Source organism: Aquarana catesbeiana, linkage group LG13 (genome assembly GCF_042186555.1).
Source record: "Aquarana catesbeiana isolate 2022-GZ linkage group LG13, ASM4218655v1, whole genome shotgun sequence".
Taxonomy (NCBI): Eukaryota; Metazoa; Chordata; class Amphibia; order Anura; family Ranidae; genus Aquarana; species Aquarana catesbeiana.
Window position 1 is genome coordinate 55,296,489 of NC_133336.1, and position 22,892 is coordinate 55,319,380.

The 22,892-nt window shown below is 44.3% G+C and overlaps 1 protein-coding gene across 1 annotated transcript in view; it reads right to left on the minus strand.

Moving 5' to 3' along the window:
* AHNAK2 (AHNAK nucleoprotein 2) overlaps positions 1–16,094 on the minus strand; it is a 152,627-nt gene extending 136,533 nt beyond the window's left edge. The window contains exon 1 of the mRNA XM_073610045.1: positions 15,768–16,094. The gene's annotated coding sequence lies outside the window, so the exon portion shown is untranslated. The remainder of the gene's footprint in view (positions 1–15,767) is intronic.
* Positions 16,095–22,892: the final 6,798 nt, after the last annotated feature.

Here is a 22,892-nt window from a genome sequence, read left to right on the forward strand (position 1 = left end):
GTGGAGAAAGTATAGAATTTGGTTAGATTTTAAAGCTGAACTTAGAGATAACCAAGGGTTGGGCAAATCCTGTTTGAATTTCAGCAAACCCGAACTTAGGTGTGAATCCTATTCAAGTCTAAAGCCTCGTACACATGATACGATTGTTGGCCAACCAAGCGTCTTTTTGTCAACAGGGCGTTGTAACGAAGCCCCGAGTATGAAAATTTGAGAGCATGCTAGCCAACATTTGTTGGCGGAAAGTCCGCCAACAAATGTCCGATGGAGCATACACACGGTTGGATTTACTGCCAACAAGCGCACATCCAACATTTCCCGTCGGAAAATCTGATCGTGTGTACGCGGCATAAGTCCGTAGGGTTCAATATTTAGTTGCCCGCCCTTTGCAGCTATAACAGCTTCAACTCTTCTTGGAAGGTTGTCCAGAAGGTTTAGGAGTGTGTCTATGGGAATGTTTGACCATTCGTCCAGAAACGCATTTGTGAGGTCAGGCACTGATGTTGGACGAGAAGGCCTGGCTAGCAGTCTTGGCTCTAATTCATCCCAAAGGTGTTCTATCGGTTTGAGGTCAGGACTCTGTGCAGGCCAGTCAAGTTCCTACACCCCAAACTCGCTCATCCAACTTCTATGCTTTTTTTTTGTGCATTTGCAGATCCACAAAAACACAATTAATTTATTTCTTACTTATTAACTACTTTACTTAATAACTCTACTTAATAACTTTACTTTATTAATAACTACTTTATTTCTTACTAATTAACTTATTAACTTATATTAACTTATTTCCTATGGGTCCTGTTCACATCTATGCAGCTTCCTGCAATGTGTTTTTTGAAAAGGTGCAGGGACTTTTTGCACACAACACTGTGTTTTTGACTCTATGGACTTCAATAGACTAACACCAAAAACACTTTTGTTGAGAGCAGTTTAGACATTAATGGCCGTGTGTTGAGTTATTTTGAGGGGACAGCAAATTTACACTGTTATACAAGCTGTACACTCACTACTTTATATTGTAGCAAAGTGTCATTTCTTCAGTGTTGTCACATGAAAAGATATAATAAAATATTTTAAAAATGTGAGGGGTGTACTCACTTTTGTGAGATACTGTACCTTTTAACTTGGCTGTGAATTAGTACCAGGAAATCTACAGGACTGTTTAGTGTAAATAAATTCAATGTATTGGTATAGGTTAGAATAAATGGTGGTTTGGGTATAAATGAACACTTGGTTCACACACCGTACACTATTCAGTATAATCAGTATGCCAAGGTAATTTAGAATAGACTTCTATACCATTAGACTAGGATTAACTCATGAAGCAGCAAAATCAGCAATAAACAGTGCATATAAGGATTAAAGTGGATGTAAATCCAATGTCATCCTTTCTAAACTACTGCCATAGGGATTATCTATAAGGATATACATGCCTCCTGCATGGATCTTTACCTGTCAAATGTCTCCCCTCTGTCTGTTATTAGACCCGAAAAACTGCAGATTCTGTGGGTGGGTCTGTTGTCTGGAGCTCGGTGGGTGGAGTCGTGATGTCAGTAGACTCCCCGCCCACCTCTACACTCCCCTTGTCAATATGCATTTTCTCCTGTTTATTTCTTACACTGAACTTCTGCTATGATCTCTAACATCCAGTGAAAAGACAGGAAAGTAACCACATGACTTCAGCATGCCAAATCATGCTGAGGTGTGGAACAGCCAATCCTTGCAGAGCTGCTGAAGAAAGGAGTGGGGGAGGGAATTAAAAAATAATGCATGTCTTAGGTTAGTGCACGAGATATGTAAATCACCTGTCACTCACAGCAAGGGGGAGGATTTGACAAAGTTTTTCTCTGTTTGTCAAGTTTTATCTCACTGAACAATAAAAGAGGATCGCTCAGAGCTGGGTTAACTCTGTGTGGCAAGACTGGGCTCAAATGATGGGAAATCTTATACTCTACATTATGACATTAAAAAAAAAAAAAAAATTGGTTTTACATCCACTTTAACTGTAGTCTGAATAATAATACTATAAGGAGTCTAGAGTGCACTCTAGGAGAATGGCTAGAATATGGTGCAATGTCCCCTGAGAGGTACCTCTTAGCATGAGAAATAGGAGAAGATCTCTGCATAGCAGCTGTAAAGGGACAGTTTTTAGTCCTAACTCTTCAGCTGGCTAGTGTTAGAGTCAAGTCGTACCATTGGTGCATGTGAGAATCGTCCCAGTCAAGCCTGAAGGCAGCAATAAGGCTGTTCCTAAAGGGCTCAGTCTCTCCAGCAGCTGATAGTAAATCGCCACAGCAGCAGCTCACCATCTGCTGTCGGCCAATATGCAGCAGTGATGGTGCACACTGGACAGTAATGTACATTCTCTGGTCTACTTAACGGCAAGAGGAAGCTGTGTCCTGTACAGCTTGAGGAAATTTACCTCTTTCCCTGCCTCCTAGCAATTTGCATCTGGGAAATGCAGTTGAAAAGCTCTTGATTACAGTAGAGTCTTTCCTCTGGACTACAGTTCCCACGGTGCAGTGCTGGGTGATTTAGTCTACTGAACTCGTCCTGCTTAGCAGCTCCCTCCTCTCACTGATATAGCTGTTAACCAGTTCAGCACAGCAGGGCACAGCTACAGAGAGCAGCTTCAGCCAGTGTCTCTCATTCTCCAGTCTTAGCCAAACCCCTAGCTACAAATAAAATATCCAAATATCACCCTTCAAACAAAAGCCCACCTTTTTAAAAGAGACCCTGTGGAAAAAAAAAAACCGTTTAATCTAAAACGCTATCAATATGCAAGGAAAAATTCCCCCAAATAGTGGGTTTTTCTAATGCTTTCCCTAGAGCAGCTACCAATACACATACTGTACACTATGGCTGCTCTGTGACCCCCTACCCTTTTTTTAGTGAGATGCCTGACTTATCCAAAAGCTTTATATAAAGTGCAGCGCTAATACGATGTCAATGTGATAGACAACAAATGATATAACTGCATATGCAGTACAATGACCTCATATGTGAATAAAAACAATGATGTCAATGCGTTGCACTGCAAGATGATGTGATTACATAATCAGTGCAATGACTTCAAGTGCTGATAATGAATGTAAATCTATGTTTTATAATGCAAAGATTATATAATCCCCATACAGTCACATAGACATTCGTTATCAGCACTTGAAGTCATTGCACTAATTATGTAATCACATCATCTTGCAGTTCATCGCATCGACATCACTGGTTTTATTCACATATGAGGTCATTGTACTGCATATGCAGTTATATCATTTGTTGTCTATCGCATTGACATCATATTAGCGCTGCACTTTTCTTTATATATAGTTTTTTCACTTTTGCAAATCAATACTATTTAAAGAGACAGCGCGGTTCACTTGTCCACAAGGGGGGGGATGGCCCATTTATACTTACCTAGGTGGATGCAGCATCTGTCCCCCCCCTCCTCTGCACTGAGAACCGAGCCACTGAGCACCGCTGATGGCTCGGTTCTCACAGATCACAGAGCAGAGGGCTGCTGACTGTCAATCAGCATCTCTCCTCTCTGCTCCTCCACGCTCACTGGAGCGCTGGGCTGTGGATGGGCGGGGAGCAGCTGTCTCAGACTCTCAGCGGCTTGCTGAGAGGCTGAGACAAGCATCAGTCCAGGCACCTGGCAGATCCAGACTTTATTGTCGCGATCATGTGGTGCCTGGACTGATTCCTGTGATGTCATCAGAGAGAGGACTTCAGACCGCTCTCTGCTGAAAACGGATCACAGGAGTGCAAAATAAGTTGCACTCCTGTGACCCATAGGAGAAGCCCAGCCAAATGAGCTCAGGCTGGACTTCTCCTTTAAGTTTTTTTCTAAGCCTTCTGACTATAGTTCAAATACAATGCATTGCATTGTGGTTTAAAAAAAAAAAAAATCTCTGATGATTCTGTACATAAACCACAAATCTTGGACCTGCAGAATTCGTCTTGAACCCATGGCAGAGGGAAACCCAAACTTCACCCCTAGCATTTAAAGAGAAGTATGGGAATTGAAAAAAAGCAAACAATCATATTACCTAGGTGGATGCAGCATCTGTCCCTCGCCACCTAAGACTGAGAACTGAGCAATCAAAGACCACTGATCACCCAGTTCTCAGTTTTCACTGAGCAGAAAGCCGGTGACTGTCAGTCACCAGCTCTCTGCTCTGCCCCTCCAGCGCTCACTGGCGTGCTGGGCTGTGGAGGGGGGGGGGAGGGAGCGGCTGGCTCAGTCTCCCAGCGGCTCACTGAGAGGCTGAACCAGCTGGTGGTCCAGATATCTGGGTGGATCCCAACATTAAAGTTGGGACCAATCAAGAGCCTGGACCAGCTGGACGACTTCAGCGAGAGCTCACTTTAACCTGTTGTTGGCTGAAAATGGGTCAAAGAAGTGCAGAAGGAAGTGCACTCCTATGATCCCCAGGAGAAGTACAACCAAAAGAGCTTTGGCCCTACTTCTCCTTTAAGCAATGTGCAGTCCTCAGTAATCTAGAGCAGGGGTCCCCAAACTTTCTAAACAAAGAGCCAGTTTACTGTTCTTCAAACTTTGGGGGGGGGGGGCAGAGTTTGGCCAGTGGGAGTAGAAAATGAGATGGTGTTAGTGGGAGTAAACAGTTCCCTTCTTTGGTGTTAGGAGGAGAAATAGTGCCCCACCATTGGTGTCAGTGGATGGTATAGTGCCCATCATTGGTGTCAGTGGGAGGAATAGTGCCCATCAGTGGTGTCAGTGGGAGGAATAGTGGCTCATTGTTGGTGTCAGTGAGAGGAGTAGTGGCTCATTGTTGGTGTCAGTGGATGGAATAGTGCCCATCATTGGCGTCAGTGGGAGGAATAGTGCCCATCATTGGTGTCAGTGGGAGGAATAGTGGCTCATCATTGGTGTCAGTGGGAGGAATAGTGGCTCATCATTGGTGTCAGTGGGAGGAATAATGCCCATCATTGGTGTCAGTGGGAGGAATAGTGCCCATCATTGGTGTCAGTGGAAGGAATAGTGCCCATCATTGGTGTCAGTGGAAGGAATAGTGCCCATCATTGGTGTCAGTGGGAGGAATAGTGGCTCATCGTTGGTGTCAGTGAGAGGAGTAGTGCCCCATTGCTGGTATCAGTGGGAAAAAAGTGCTCCGTCATTGATGTCAGTAGGAGGAATAGTGTCCCATTATTGGTGTCAGTAGGAGGAATAGTGTCCAATTATTGGTGTCAGTAGGAGGAATAGTGTCCCATTATTGGTGTCAGTAGGAGGAATAGTGTCCCATTATTGGTGTCAGTAGGAGGAATAGTGGCAGGAACTATGGCCCACTGCTGACTGTGGGGGGGGGGAATAATGCCCCCTGGGCCAGATAAAAGCAAGCAAAGGGCCACATCCAGCCCCCGGGCTGCAGTTTGGAAAAAACTGATATAGAGCAAATATTGGACAAATCAAGCTTTCTTGTTCTGACTGCTGGGAAGAGTAGCTGTCAAGATCCATGTGATCATGCAAATTGTCTCTTGCCTAGTAAAATTTCCCTCTATGCAGGGAGAGCACACAGCTTGTGCCATGCAAAACACCACCATCGTTTTCTATCACAGGAAAGGGACCTCCTAATTATACCGAAGATTTTTTTTTTAAGCTTTGCTCTAAAATGATGAAAAAGGTTTACATAGACACCACATGGTGAAAACTAATATTACTATAATACTAATATATAAATTTGTTTATGTTTTTAAAGGTATTTTAACACAACTCAGTAGGAAGAGAACCGGCCCATGCTGTCTTCCTTACAATGGATGTGCTGCTCCAGGCCGGAGCACACGGTGATTATCACATAGTTAGTTTGGCTGAGAAAAGACACAAGTCTATCTAGTTCAACCAATAAAAGGGAGATTTGTTTTACATATATATATATATATATATATATATATATACACTCACATCAGCCATAACATTATGACCACCCACCCAATATTGAGTATGGCCTCCTTTTGCTAAAATAGTCCTGACCCATTGAGGCATGGACACCAAAGTAACATCCACATGAATGGCAGGGCCCAAGGTTACCCAGCAGAACATTGACCAAAGCATCACACTGCCTCTGCCGACTTGCCTTTTTATACCGCATCCTGGTGCCATCTCTTCCCCAGGTAAGTGGCGCACACGCACCCGGCCATCAACATGATGTAAAAGAAAACGTGGTTCATCAGACCAGGCCACCTTCTTCCATTGCTCCGTAGTCCAGTTCTGATGTTCATGTGACCATTGTAGAAGCTTTTGGCTGTGGACATGGATCACCATTGGCTTCACAGCCCCATACACAACAAACTGCAATGCCCATTTTTTTTCTGCTTTGACCAAATCAACTTCATGGACAACATGTTCACTTACTGCCTAATATATCCCACTAGTTTTCAGATGCCATTGTAACGAGATATTCCCTTTACCTGTCAGTGGTCATAATGTTATGGTTGATCGGTGTATACAGTATATACACACAATCCTATACCCTTAGTTGATCCAGAGAAAGGCAAAAAAAAACTCAATAAAGCATGATCCAGTCGCATATTCCCTGGATCAACTTTACCTATAAATATTACTATCCAGTTATATTATGTACACCTAGGAAAGAATCCAGGCCTTTCTTAACGGCTTGTCGACCAGCCGCCGTCATTCAATAGCGGCAGGTCGGGACGATCCCGTGAATCGCTGTCATTGTACGTCAGCTCGCGGAATCGGATAGCAGGCGCGCGCGCCATCGCACTGCGGGGGTGCCAATGCTCGTGGCTGACGGTCACGATGACCGCCGGCCACGAGCGATCGCGGGCACGAGAGGCAGAGCAGGGACATGTGTGTGTAAACACACAAATCCCTGTTCTCTGAGAAATGACAGATCGTAAGTTCCTAATAGCTAGGAACCACGATCTGTCATCCCATCTAGTCAGTCCCCTCCCCCTACAGTTAGAACACACCTAGGGAACACAGTTAACCCCTTGATCGCCCCCTAGTGTTAACCCCTTCCCTGCCAGTGACATTTTTACAGTAATCAGTGCATTTTTATAGCACTGATTGCTGTATAAATGCCAATGGTTCCAAAAATGTGTCAAAAGTGTCCGATTTGTCCGCCATAATGTTGCAGTCACGATAAAAATTGCAGATCTCCGCCATTACTAGTAAAAAAAAAAAAAAAATAATAAAAATGCTATAAACCTATCCCCTATTTTGTAGACGCTTTAACTTTTGTGCAAACCAATCAATATATGCTTATTGTGATTTTTTTTTTACCAAAAATATGTAGAAGAATACATATCGACCTAAACTGAGAAAAAAAATTAGCTTTTTTTTAAAAAAAATGGGGATATTTATTATAGCAAAAAGTACAAAATATTGTGTTTATTTCAAAATTGTCACTCTTTTTTTGTTTATAGCGCAAAAAATAAAAAAACGATCAAATACCACCAAAAGAAAGCTCTATTTATGGGAAAAAAAGGACGTCAATTTTGTTTGGGTACAACGTCGCACGACCGCGCAATTGTCAGTTAAAGCAACGCAGTGCCGAATCGCAAAAAATGGCCTGGTCATTCTGCAGCCAAATCTTCCGGGGCTGAAGTGGTTAAAGCAATCTACTGGCCAAAACCACCTCTGGGGGGAGTCTATATCACATTTTCACAGCTCTTACTGTGAATAAGCCTTTCCGTATTTGGAGATGAAATCTTTTTTCCCCTAGTGCCCCCTTGTCCTCTGTGATGACCCTAAAGTGAATAACTCAACACCAAGTTCTATATGGATGGACCACTTATGTATTTATACATGTTGAGTTGAGTATACATTATTGTGGGTGCGGGGAGGAAGGCAAGTATTTACCAGGCAGCTGCAGTCCTGGGGGCCAAACTAAAATTAAAATTGTGATTTATTGACTTTTTAAAATAGTTACGTCTGAAATTGAAAGCTTAACATTTTGTAATTTTGTCAGAGTTATGAAGCCAGCTCAGGTTTCTGGTCTAGCTAGACAAGGGCCTGATTGGTGTTCCTGACCCTGTCATAATCTCGGGGTCGTGGCTCTGGGACAGCTTGAGGGCAGCTGTGATCTGATCCAATTTTTAGTGCGATTTGGTTGCGTATTGGATTTGATTTGCGTTTTCTCTGGGGTCAAAACCGCACTGGAATCGCACCAAGGTAGCACAGGACCCTTTTCCAAAAATGTGCTGTGCTGCATTGATGTGATTGGGAACCATTGAAAACAATGTGATTTTTCACTGTCATGCGATTCTGTGCTACTGAAGTTGCACCTGAAATTGCACTAGTGTGAACCAGGCCTTAATGTAGGCATGACAGTCAGATATTTCCATTGTATTCAATGGGGATTATTTCTACATATTTCTATTGGCCACCCTCCCAAGCTCACTTGTTCCAGCGCTGTACCCATCTGTAGCGGCTCTCTCCTCTCTCCCTGCATTCACAGGAAACAGAGGCAGCAGCGGGAGCATGTGACTTCTGCTGCTGCCAATCAAATCCTGAGAGGAGGGAGCTTGGGGTGGGGCCAAGCCAAGCCTGGCTCAGGATCGAGCACACACATCCACCCCTATCGCAAGTGGCTTGCTATTTTTTTGAAGGCGGGGACTGTCAGGCAGGATGGGGGGGCACCATGATTTCCAATGATAGCCATACACTATAAGAAAAAACGTCCAAAATTCGGTCATTTGGCCAGTTCGTTCTTCGGCCAGTTAATGGGCACTGGATAATCGTTGGGATGTTTTTGAGCCGAAAAAACTAAAGACGATAAATTGAAAGGTTAATGTGTTTCCCGTCCGAACTGTTTGCACTAGGTATATGTAAAAAAAATGAACAAACAATAGATTAATTTATGTCCACTGAATGATTTATCGGTCATTACATGATGGCACTATTGTTTGCTCTCACCTTCATTTTTCGAAAATGGGTTCGGCTGATTTGTCATACAGTGTATGACCATCATAAGATGATAAAGGCAATATGGCAAGGATCCATTCACATGTATGAATTTCAACACACAACAATACATGGATACAGGACAGGTTAACCAGCACATAGACACTGGTTCGATTTTGTATTAAATGGAGCTAGTTCACGTGTGTGTGATGCATTGCCTGTTATTTTATTGATGCATGTTATAGGACCTCTTGATGACACTGGCAATGCATGAAAATGAATAAAAACATGTGAAAACACACACAGAAGATTGTGAACCTAACCTAAAGAATTTGTGCATGCTCTCAATATCATACCTCCCAACTTTCTAAGATGGGAACGAGGGACACCTATTAAATGAAATGAATATTCCCGTGCTGCCTAAACTGTAATGAATAAATATGGTGCTTGGTTGCGGCAGGCACCGATTGGGTCAAACACTACCCAGCAGAAAATATAATAGAAATCAATATATGGTGCTGCGTTTCAAACAATGGAAAACAAATAAAGTGCTCAGTGATTCATATAAAGTGCTAAGTGTACAAGATAATGGACTTCAAAAAATTATTTAAATTCATCCACTAAAAACACAGTAAATACAGAATCTAAAGTGCTAAATAATAAAAGGTAGGTGATGAACTTCCCATGTGCAATAGGTGCAAATAGCCAATATAGTACAGTGTCCAGACCGACCCTAACCTAAAGAGGATAAAGTGCAAATGACACAAAGTTCAAAGAAAACATATATCTTCAGAGTGGTGCTAGTGATTACAGTGTTCTGGCATTCTATGTTGTGATGATGTGAATAAGTGATCCTTTTTCTTCAGTGCGGTTACACCTAAGGGCATGGGCGTAGCATAAGGGGTTGCAGGGGTCACAATCGCAACCTTGCCCCTAGCTCCAGGGGGGCCCCTGCAGCCTCCCTGTCATATTATCATATCCTCCACAAAGTTCAGCTCCGATCTGCCCTTGGGCCCCACAGCCAAGCTCCAGTACTGGGCTTCTACTTTGCCTTCCACAGTCCACACCCCTCTGTTCCCATTGGCTGAGGAGAAGCTGTGAGCCATTTCCTGAATGGAGAGGAGCATGGGGTAAGAACAGCCCAGGGTGGGGAAGTGTCTGTGCTGTGTGCTGGCAACATGGAATGGTAACCGAGCTCAGCGAGGCATGAGGAGGAGAGTGGTGTCCTGTATCCACAATGGAACCAATGTCACTGGTGAGGTATGACACTGCTCAGTGTCTCCTACTCACCAGCTGGGATTCTCTGTACCCCCCCCCCCCCCCCCCCCCACACCTGGAATGTCTATTTACCCCACTTCCCTGACAACAGGGGAAAAGACACACACCTCCGAGAGGTGACATTCCCCCAACACCTGCCAACACTGACAGAATTAAATTAACTTCAGAAATTGCTAAAACGAATCCCTTAACACCTCCTCGGGGGGGGGGCCCTGAATGGCTGCAGGCTTCAGAATTTGTGTAACGTGGCTTTGCCCCCCCCCAGATCTAAGTTGCCCCCCCCCTCAAAGCCCCCTGACCACCCTCTCCACCCTGCATGCTATGCCCAGCTGCTGAGCTCCTTTCCCATAACAGCACTCTATACTGTTCCTCCTCCGCAGGGCTGAAATCACATTCCTTTACAACACAGCCAGTCAGCCATGATCTGCACAGGGTGTATCTGCCTACTGCAACTACACTGCCGTTCCCACCAGAGAATTTCACAGGTCAGAACGGCAACATAAAAGCCAGATACACCCTGTGAAGACTGACAGACTGTGTGTAAAGGAATGTGATTTCATCCCTGTGTAGTGTGTGTGTGGGGGGGGCTGTATACCGTGCTGGGATGGGAAAGGAGCTCTGCCAAGTGACCTGCCAGGGGTCCCTGTCCTCTGATTCTCCAGCGGTAATCCCTGTCCTCTGATTCTCCAGCGGTAATCCCTGTCCTCTGATTCTCCAGCGGTAATCCCTGTCCTCTGATTCTCCAGTGGTGATCCTTGTCCTCTGATTCTCCAGGGGTAATCCCTGTCCTCTGATGTAAAGAGGAACTCTGGGAACTCTAAACTCTTAAGCCACTTTGAGTATCTTGGCTTGCGGTGGATGTATCTGCATGCACGTTGGAAGTAGTGGGGGGGGGGGGGGGGGCAGGTCAACTTTTGCATCGGGGCCCACAAGCTTCAAGCTACGCCTCTGCCTAAGGGTGCAGTGGCTCCTTACCTTACCGCTGTAAGGTAACAGCGTAAAGATATCAAAGGGTAATCCAAATTCCAGGTTTCTGCAGTGGGTCTCCCTGAATATTTCTTTGTGGATGACGGTCTATGTGGAGCCTGGTATCCTGGTGAATGCTTCTTATTTATATGTGTCTCCTTTACATAGGTTACTAGCGATGGAGATCCTCTCAGGTAGACATATCAACAGATGAAGAAAAAAAGAGAGCAGGGGGCTCCAATGGTGAAGTATATAAAACTAGAAATCTATTTGCTTACAGCCAAAGTAAGGTACTCACATAAAAGCAGTTAAAATGAAGTTATACAAAAAACGAGCAGCGAGCTCGCGGCCTGAAGTGACTTCCGGTGCCTGTCTACTCCCAGAAGTGACGTCAGGCCTCAAGCTCGCTGCTCATTTTGTGTTTTACTTCATTTTAACTGCTTTTATATGAGTGCCTTACTTTGGCTGTAAGCAAATAAATCTCTAGTTTTATATACTTCACCATTGGAGTCCCCCCGCTCTCTTTTTTTTCTTCATCTGTTGATATGTCCACCTGAGAGGATCTCCATCGCTAGTAACCTATGTAAAGCAGACACATATGAGGAAGAAACATTCACCAGGATACCAGGCTCCATATAGACCGCCATCCACAAAGAAATATTCAGGGAGACCCACTGCAGGAACCTGGAATTTGGATTACCCTTTGATATCTTTACGCTGTTACCTTACAGCAGTAAGGTAAGGAGCCACTGCACCCTTAGGTGTAACCGCACTGAAGAAAAATGATCACTTATTCTCATCATCACAACACAGAATACTAGAACACTGTAATCACTAGCACCACTCTGAAGATATATGTTTTCTTTGAACTTAGTGTCATTTGCACCTTATCCTATTGAGGGACACCTATTACCAAAACTATGCAGGCATAGGACACACCCCCTACCACGCCCCGTTAAAGAAGTATTATAAAAAAAAAAACAATTAGTTAAACCTACAAGTGCTTTTTTTTACCACTACTATTCCTTTATATTGGCCGTTGAAATTTACAAATGCAGCAATTTAGAGATTGGATGAAAGGTTTAGCACTGGGAAACACTTTTTGAAAGATAAAAAGTACATTTTATATACAACTATATAGAGGAGACCAAAATGAGGGACAAATGAGGAGTAAAGAGGGACAGAGGGACTTTGTTCCAAATCAGGGACAGTCCCTCGAAATCATACCATATGCAATATATTTTAATATTTTTATAGTAGAGTATTTAAAATACCCCTTTCATAACTGCATGTAGATATACTGTATACATCCAAATGTGATAAATTCTGTAAATCATTTTCATCGTTTCAGCTTCGCCTAGTTAACAACGTAAAGCAGTATTAAACCCAAAAAATAAAATGTCTTATATTGCACTTATTGTCTTATTCAACGGAGGAAGCTGTCCTGCGTATGTAGCATTAAAGGGGTTGTAAAGGTATTTTTTTTTTTAAAATAACAAACATGTTATACTTACCTTCACTGTGCAGCTCGTTCTGCACAGAGTGGCCCCGAACCTGGTCTTCTGGGGTCCCTCGGCGGCTCTTTCAGCTCCTCCCCGCAAGCATTTACCACCTTAATGCGAGCTCCCTCGCATGATGGTGAGTGCTTGCGGGCGCGCTCCCGTGATACAGCCGGCGGCTATAGCCGCTCGCTGTATCACTCGGCCCCGCCCCCCGGCGCGCCGCATCATCGGATGTGATTGACAGCAGCGCGAGCCAATGGCTGCGCTGCTTTCAATCCATCCACTGCAGCCAATCAGCGACCAGGCTGAGCTGCAATGAAGATGACGAGGACGAGGAGCGAAGATTCGAGGCGTCAGGTAAGTAAAACGGGGGGGGGCTGGGGGCGGCGGTACTGTCAAAAGTTTTTTCACCTTAATGCATAGAATGCATTAAGGTAAAAAATTTTTTACCTTTACAACCCCTTTAAGGCTGCATTCACTCCTCTGCATTTTGAATCGTGGGCAGATTTGCCCAAAAAAAGTTCAGGAGCTACTTTTGGGCGACATGCTTCACGGGATGCGGGTTGCCGCGATTGCAGCGCAATTTATCACGCGACAATCGCAGCAGCATTGCACCTTGATTTTAGGTGCCGTTCAAATGAATGGCATTTCAAGTGTGCATTCTGTGATTTGTCATTCACACCTCTGCGCTTTGCAGAATCATGACAAATCTGCCCGCAATTCAAAACGCTAAGGTGTGAATGCAGCCTTAGAGGGTTCAGACAAACTCTTTACCATTGACAGGGGTGATTACAATAGTCAGCTTTTATTTATATATGTAAAACTTTTATTTCAAAGGGAAAACAAAAAAACTGTTGCTGTCTCTGCTTAAAAAGTGTTGCCTGAAGTTTGGCTTTAATTTGTTAGTGTGTCTAAATCTGCTAGTACATACTGCACTCCCCTCCCCCCAGAATAACAATGCTGCTGTCTAAAGGTGTCTCTGTAGCTTCTTCATCCAAAGTGGAGGCACTCTAATACAGGAGGTGTGTAACTGGCTTAGAGCTGGCCCAAGACATTGCGCTGTCTGGGTCCAAGAATGAAATGCTGCCCCCCCCCAAAATAAAAAAATCACGCCCATCAAAAGGCCCCCACATCTATTATTTTATATCATGAGAATTAAACCTAAAAATACATTTATCAGGAAGTCAGATTTACATGCAACAGCACCTATATGCAAAATCATATGACATACCATTATGTTCAATTCCAAGGGGCGGGCTATGGCAATATAGGGGCAGGCTAGGGCAGTATAGGGGCGGGCTAGGGCAGTATATAAACAGGCTAGGGTAGTATAGGGGTAGGCTAGAGTAGTATATAGACAGGCTGGGGTAGTATATGGACAGGCTAGGGTAGTAAATGGGCACGCTAGGGTAGTATATGGACAGGCTAGGGCAGTATAGGGGCTGGCTGGGATAGTATATAGACAGGCTAGGGTAGTATATTGACAGGCTAGGGCAGTATAGGGGCTGGCTGGGGTAGTATATGGACATGCTAGGGTAGTAAATGGGCACGCTAGGGTAGTATATGGACAGGCTAGGGTAGTAAATGGGCACGCTAGGGTAGTATATGGACAGGCTAGGGTAGTAAATGGGCACGCTAGGGTAGTATATGGACAGGCTAGGGTAGTATATGAACGGGCTTGGGCAGTATAGGGGCAGGCTGGGATAGTATATAGGCAGGCTGGGGTAGTATATGGGCAGGCTGGGGTAGTATATGGGCAGGCTGGGGTAGTATATGGGCAGGCGGAGCGGCCCACGGGGCAGTTGTCATCATGACACACAAAACTGCTGGAAAAAAAATCTTGTTCGCCAATTTGCTGGGTAAATAGAAGAGAAGGAGAGGCGGCCGTGGTTCAATTTGCTGCCCCTCTCAAAGTGCTGCCTGGGTCCAATGTACCCACTGGGACCCATGGTAGGGCCGGCCCTGTACTGGCTGGATCACCAGGTGAAAACAGAGGGACAGAAGCCTATTAAAAATAAAACAAATGCAGCCATCACATCTAATGATCGTTAAGCTGCAACATATTAAAATTTGGGTTTTGGGTAATGTTTGTTTGACAGGTAATGCTGCATGTACAGTTTGGTGTACATTTTCGGCACTGCTCTGTGCTGTGATGATGTGACTCCCATGCGCCTGCACGAGAGTGGCAACATTGCGGCCTGGCCAATCAAGTGGCTGAAGAATTGGAGCCCGGAGAATATGGTAGTGCCCGTGATCAACAATGCAGAACTAGAAGGGATTGCTTTCCAGGTATATGGGCTCATGCACACAGGAAGTTTTTACAGCTGCTCCTAGGGGCGTCTGACATTTTTTTAACTGCCTCTGAACACCCCTCTATGTTAGCCTATAAGGTTTATTTACTCAGACTAGAGAGTTTAAAATCCAGAGCAGCTCTGCATAAAAACCAATCACCTTCCAGTTTTTTTTGTCAAAGCTTAATTAAAAACGCTGAAGCTAGAAGCTCATTGGCTACCATGAACAGCTGCACCAGATTTTGCACTCTCCAATTTTAGTAAATCAACCCCTACGTGTCTATGCACACATAAACTGTCGGAGGCGTTTGGGGGCATAAAGGTTTAGGGGCAGTAGAAAAAAATGACAGTCTGTTGAGCTGTAAAAACGAAAAACGCCAAAAAAACGCTCCTAAACGCTGCAACAAGCGTTTAGCAGCATTTGGTGTTTTTAGGCATTTTTACATTATAGGGGGTGTTTATAGTGAAAAAAAAGGCAAAAAAACACTAATGCCAAAAAACACGGAAAAACGCTCATAAACGCTATTCATAAACGCTATTCATAAACACTGCTTTTTCCTGGCAGCAACACTGGCGATTTTTAAACATCCTGTGTGCATGAGGCCTTTATGTGCACATTAACACGTTATGGCTAAAATCCCCCCCCCCCCCCCCGGGGTGCAGTTGAGAAAAAGTTTGCTAGAGCTTTAAATTTATTTTAACATTCAACTTACTGCAATAAAACACAACATAAAAAATTCAAAACATTCTTATAACATTAGCAAACATGTATAAACTAACTAATAAATCAATCATGTTTCTGCTTGCAAAGGCAATAAAAAAAAAAAAAAGGATTTTGGAACTCACCTAGTGAATCCCTGCGCACAGCTTGAGTCACTTCCAATCTGTTCTTATGGGTTCTATAGGAAGGTTTAGGCTGTTCATAGAACTATCTTGCATGTAAGCCCCACTGCTGCTTCATTGCAGAACTCCTGGAGAACTGTCAGGCCCTGCTGAGGCCAAAGGACATGCGAAAATCCACCTACACTTTTTTTTTTTTTGCAATGTATCTCTTTCAATCAACTGTGTAAACGACCCATGGAATCCTAGGATCGAAGCATGACACTGCCTGCTGTGGGCTATCCCAATGCAGCACAGTCAATTGCATCTGTCAAAGTTACTTTCTCTTTATATGTGGCTGGGCTGTTCTCCTCTGGAAGCACCAATAAGTTGAAAGGGGTGGAGAAAAAGTGTTTTGTCCTCGGAGAAAGCAATGCAAAAAAAGGAGAGAGTTACAGAACAAAACAAACATCTCCCATTCTTGCCTGAGGCCGATATGAATCACAAGACAAATCTACTGTATCTTCAACAACTGACAATAGATTGTATTAGTGATCTGATTAACAGGAAGTTTCATTATACTGACAGCAAAGGAAATATGGCATAGCAGCTTATAAACTCCCAAGGTGTACAGGTATCAACGATTGTTCAGCATGGATGATCGCGACTATTTTAGATGGCTGACTGAGACAGTTGCCAATATTTTAAAATGATATATATCTACAGTGGGGACAGAAAGTATTCAGACCCCCTTAAATTTTTCACTCTTTGTTATATTGCAGCCATTTGCTAAAATCATTTAAGTTAATTTTTTTCCTCATTAATGTACACACAGCACCCCATATTGACAGAAAAACACAGAATTGTTGACATTTTTGCAGATTTATTAAAAAAGAAAAACTGAAATATCACATGGTCCTAAGTATTCAGACCCTTTGCTCAGTATTTAGTAGAAGCACCCTTTTGATCTAATACAGCCACGAGTCTTTTAGGAAAGATGCAACAAGTTTTTCACATCTGGATTTGGGGATCCTCTGCCATTCCTCCTTGCAGATCCTCTTCAGTTCTGTCAGGTTGGATGGTAAACGTTGGTGGACAGCCATTTTTAGGTCTCTCCAGAGATGCTCAATTGGGTTTAAGTCAGGGCTCTGGCTGGGCCATTCAAGAACAGTCACGGAGTTGTTGTGAAGCCACTCCTTTGTTATTTTACATATATTTATTTTAGCTATGTGCTTAGGGTCATTGTCTTGTTGGAAGGTAAACCTTCGGCCCAGTCTGAGGTCCTGAGCACTCTGGAAAAGGTTTTCGTCCAGGATATCGCTGTACTTGGCCGCATTCATCGTTGTCCTGTCCCTGCAGCTGAAAAACACCCCCACAGCATGATACTGCCACCACCATGTTTCACTGTTGGGACTGTATTGGACAGGTGATGAGCAGTGCCTGTTTTTTTCCACACATACCGCTTAGAATTAAGGCTAAAAAGTTCTATCTTGGTCTCATCAGACCAGAGAATCTTATTTCTCACCATCTTGGAGTCCTTCAGGTTTTTTTAGCAAACTCCCTGAGGGCTTTCATGTGTCTTGCACTGAGGAGAGGCTTCCGTCGGGCCACTCTGCCATAAAGCCCCGACCGGTGGAGGGCTGCAGTGATGGTTGACTTTCTACAACTTTCTCCCATCTCCCGACTGCATCTCTGGAGCTCAGCCACAGTGATCTTTGGGTTCTTCTTTACCTCTCTCACCAAGGCTCTTCTCCCCCGATAGCTCAGTTTGGCCAGACGGCCAGCTCTAGGAAGGGTTCTGGTCGTCCCAAACGTCTTCCATTTAAGGATTATGGAGGCCACTGCGCTCTTAGGAACCTTAAGTGCAGCAGAAATTTTTTGTAACCTTGGCCAGATCTCTGACATGCACTGTTAGGTCTTATATAGACAGGTGTGTGGCTTTCCTAATCAAGTCCAATCAGTATAATCAAACACAGCTGGACTCAAATGAAGGTGTAGAACCATCTCAAGGATGATCAGAAGAAATGGACAGCACCCGAGTTAAATATATGAGTGTCACAGCAAAGGGTCTTAATACTTAGGACCATGTGATATTTCAGTTTTTCTTTTTTAATAAATCTGCAAAAATGTCAACAATTCTGTGTTTTTCTGTCAATATGCGGTGCTGTGTGTACATTGATGAGGAAAAAAATGAACTTAAATGATTTTAGCAAATGGCTACAATATAACAAAAAGTGAAAAATTTAAGAGGGTCTGAATACTTTCCGTCCCCACTGTATATATATATAGATATATATCTATATATACTGTATTTATTGCCATGTAACAAGCACTTTTTCACCCTGAAAATCGTGTGCAAATAGCGTGTGCGTGTTATACGCCAATATTTCAATTTTAGCTGCCTCGGAGGGGGCAGGGAGGGGGGGCAGGACGAGCGCCATCAGATTACATACACTGAGAATCTGCTGTTTACTTGGCGGCCTCTGTAATAGTCGCCTGGGCCACCATTGGACCACTGTTCTGTCTATCATAGGAGATTCTCACTGTATGTAATCTGTTGGCGCTCATCCCGCCCCCTCCCTGTCCCCTCTAGGCTGCAGATGGGCATCGATCAGGCTGCACTGATGGCAATGTTGAGGCTGCTGCATTAAAGGCAGTGGTGAGGCTGCTGCATGGATGCCACTTGTGAGGCTGCATTGATGTGGACTGATGAGGCTGCATTGATGGCACTTGTGAGGCTGCAGATGGGCATTGATCAGGCTGCATTGAAGGCAATGGTGAGGCTGCAGATGGGCATTGACCCTTATTTAGCTTCAAAGTTCCTTTTTTAAAAATGAAAGTTTGTTTCCTGAAACTTCCCTCTTAAAATGAATGTGCGTGTTACATGCCTGTGCGTGTTATACGCCGATAAATACGGTATATGAAACTTTTAAAAAAATGTAATTTGGCAAATAGTGTTCTGGGATCTTTCTACACAATTGTGAGAGCAACAAGCTTAAAGTGGTTGTAAACCTTAGACATGAAACAATGGGATGAAAAATGCTCCCCCTTGTTGGTGCAAATGAGATGGAAAATGCAACCCCTTATGCCGCGTACACACGACCGGACTTTCCTTCAGAATAGACTCCGATGGTCTTTCCAATGGAGTTCCGATGGAGTCCGTCTGACCTTTTCTGCCGGAAAGACCGGTCATGTGTACACGGCATTAGTGTCAGTGGGATAAAAGAATGTTCCTCCTCATTGGTGTCAATGGGTTGAAACATGCTCCCGCTCATTGGTGTCAATGGGATAAAAAAATGCTCCCTGTGTTGGGGGGAGGATAAAATGTGCCCCCTTGTCAGTGTCAATAATTTAAAAAATGCAACCATTTATTAGGGTCACTTGGGTTCAAAATGCTTCCCCTTGATGGTGTCAGTGGGTCAGTAGTATGTAACATAATGCACTATTGCAGTAAAGGCAAACCTTGGCACCCCAGATGTTTTCGAACTACATTTCCCATGATACTCAACTACACTGCAGAGTGCATGAGCATCATGGGAAATGTAGTTCCAAAACGTCTGGGGTGCCAAGGTTCGCCATCGCTGCACTATTGGTGGGAGGTAAACATATATTTATTTATTTTATTTATTTATTTCAGGTACTTACATAGCGCCGTCAATTTACGCAGCGCTTTTACATATATATTGTACATTCACATCACTCCCTGCCCTCAAGGAGCTTACAACCTAAGGTCCCTAACACACATTCATACATATACTAGGGCCAATTTTTAGACAGGACAAAAAGTGTAGCTGCTGACTTTTAATAATCAGACACTCACCTGTCCCACGGTCCAGCGATGCGGGCGTACAAAGCCCCGCTCCTCTCCCCCTCCTCTCCACTGCATTCTTACTGTGGGCGCCCGGCTGTGGCTTCACAGCCCGACACACACTGCGCATGCGCAAACCACACTGCTCGCTGTGATTGGCCAGGCAATCTTCTGGGACCTATGACATGTCCCAGAAGATTGCAGGGAGGGAGGGGGGAGAGGTGAACTTCCTTCCGACGCTGCAGAGCCCCGGGAGGCAGTTGTAGCTGGATGCCTCTAAAAAGAGGGTATCCGTTCCCCCCCCCAAAAAAAATGACATGCCAAATGTGGCATGTCAGGGGGTCACCATTACTTAAAGTAGAAGTTCTATTTTTGGGTGGAACTCCGCTTTAAGTTTGAGACATGTTTACATTAAGCTGTAACTCAGTGAAGCTGTAACTTTTTAAATGATTTACAGATTTTCCACATTTACAGTATATCTACAGTACATGCAATTATGAAATTGGCATTTTGAACACTCTACTTCAAAAATATTAAAATATTTAAAGCATTAAGGCTGGGTTCACACTGCTGCGGTGGCAGACATCGCATGTGATTCGCAGCGCACTGCTGTTCACATCACATGCGATGTCTGTGCTGTGCGATATCAGCCATACAGATAGTATGGCTGATATCGCACCGCATTCGGTCCAAACTCGCACAGGACCCTTTTTTTTGTTCGGACCAAAATCGGATCGCATGGGTGTTCACACCTATGCGATCCGAAAATGTCCGAATTGTCAGTTCGCATTGCGATATGCGGGCTGAACTGGGGGTGTCATTAACATTGTATGACACTCCCCAGCAGTTCGCATATGGCAGTGTGAACTGCCGTGCGAGTTGGTGCGATGCGGGAACCCGCAGTAAATTCGCTGCGTTCCCGCACCGCAGCAGTGTGAACCCAGCCTGATAAATGACAAGACTGGGTTTTAGCATGTAGAAAAATACGGTATATATTTTTATCAGAGCTGGCATCAGACATTGGCTGGGAGATTATATAGAGGTTGGGTTCTTTTTTAGGCTGGGTTCACACTGCTGCGGTGCGGGAACGCAGCGAATTTACTGCGGGTTCCCGCATCGCACCAACTCGCACGGCAGTTCACACTGCCATATGCGAACTGCTGGGGAGTGTCATACAATGTTAATGACACCCCCAGTTCAGCCCGCATATCGCAATGCGAACTGACAATTAGGACATTTTCGGATCGCATAGGTGTGAACACCCATGCGATCCGATTTTGGTCCGAACAAAAAAAAGGGTCCTGTGCGAGTTTGGACCGAATGCGGTGCGATATCAGCCATACTATCTGTATGGCTGATATCGCACAGCACAGACATCGCATGTGATGTGAACAGCAGTGCGCTGCGAATCACATGCGATGTCTGCCACCGCAGCAGTGTGAACCCAGCCTAAAGTTTGTTAGCAAACTGATAAATAAGAATTAATATTTTATATATAAAGATTAAGAATAATCGGCTTTTTTAGGAGGTACCTCATCCATCTTAACTGACATTTGCAAAGAAAAACCCTTTGTTTTGGACGACCACACAAAACTATAAAATGTATAATGTTTATTGCAAATTTTATAAAATTGTTTAAAAACCATATAAATAATATTCTCATATGCAATGCATCAGCTTCCTCAGGTCCTCCTTAACTTGGCAGCAAAGTGAAATAGCATACTCAAAAGAAAATACAAATAATCAACATATCATACATAACATAGAGTCTGCATATGACATCCTAAACTTCCGCATTGCTTTAAGACTATAGCTTAGAATGGTGGTAGGATGTGCAATGTAGATAGAACACTTGGTTTAAGGATTGTCAGAAACCATGAATCAGACCGAGACAGAAGTACAGTTGAAATAAAAGTAAATAGAACAAACGTAGTCAAAACATAGCCAAAGTTCGGTAACCGGAATGGATAGTCAGACAAGCCAGAAAGTCAGGGAGCCAGAGATCAGTGTAGTGGAACAGCAAGCAGGATCTGGAGCCAGAAGGAATGTCAGCCAAGCAAGTCTTTAACAGGAATGCAGGAGTCTCTGTGATGTTGACCAAGGCGAAGGCAGAGATCATCTGGGCTGGACGGCTTAAGTAGGCAGGGCTGACGAGCAGGATATCATCAACAGATGAGTCACTGTGGAGAGATAGGAGCTGGCAATTAGTTGACAGCTGAGCGGCCAACTCAGAGGAAGGAAGGGCTGAGCCCAGCCCTGACAAGAATGTGGCAGATTGAAGCTGATGAATATATGGACACTATGACATATAGACCTATAAATAGCAGAACATAACCAATAAATTATCTAAAAGGATGGTCAATAGGAGAGAGTTTCAGTCTTTAGGGTATGCTACTTACTTCCATGCAGGGTACCCCAGCAAGCCCCTCAATCTGACAGGGAAGGTGTTATATGTGTATAATACATTAATTTATCCACAGCCGGGGCCAGCACTTAGTAGCAACCACGACCATCATTAGATAATAACCTGTAATAATATTTCATAAATTAGGAGCCATCTGGCATATTGAGAGAAAGATCTAAACCACAAGTCCACATAAAGGAAGTAGCGTACCCTAAAGACTGAAACTCTCTCTCCTATTGACCATCCTTTAAGATAATTTATTGGTAATTTTCTGCTATTTATAGGTCTATATGTCATAGTGTCCATATATTCATCATCTTCAATCTGCCGCATCCTTAATCACTTGCCGCCCGCCCACCGTCAAATGACGGCTGGGTGGTGCAGTTCTCGTTCTGGGCTGACGTTATATGACGGCCTCCCAGAACGATCGCTCTCGCGCGCCCCCGGCTCTTTAACCATGTGATCACATGTAAACACAGAGATGCCGTTAATCGGCGCTCCTCGCCTCACACTGGCAGAGTGTGAGGCGAGGAGAGCCGATCAGTGTCATCTCCTCACAGGGGACAGCTATGTATGTAATCAGGGCACTGATGATCAGACAATTAGTGCCCACCAGTGCCAGCAATGATTGCCCACCACTGCCAGCAATTAGTGCCGACCAGTCCCCACAATTGCCACCAATCTGTGCCCACAAGTGCCAGCAATCAGTGCCCACAAGTGCCAGCAATCAGTGGCCATTAGTGATGCCAGTCAGTGCTGGCTATCAGTGCTGCCCATCAATGCCCATCACTGCTTCCATCAATGCCTCCCATCAATGCCCATCAGTGCCCATCCGTGTCGCCTATCTGTGTCCACAAGTGCTGCCTATCTGTGCCCACCAATGCCACCCATCTGTGCCCACCAGTGCTGCCTATCTGTGCCCAGTGCCCACCAGTGCGGC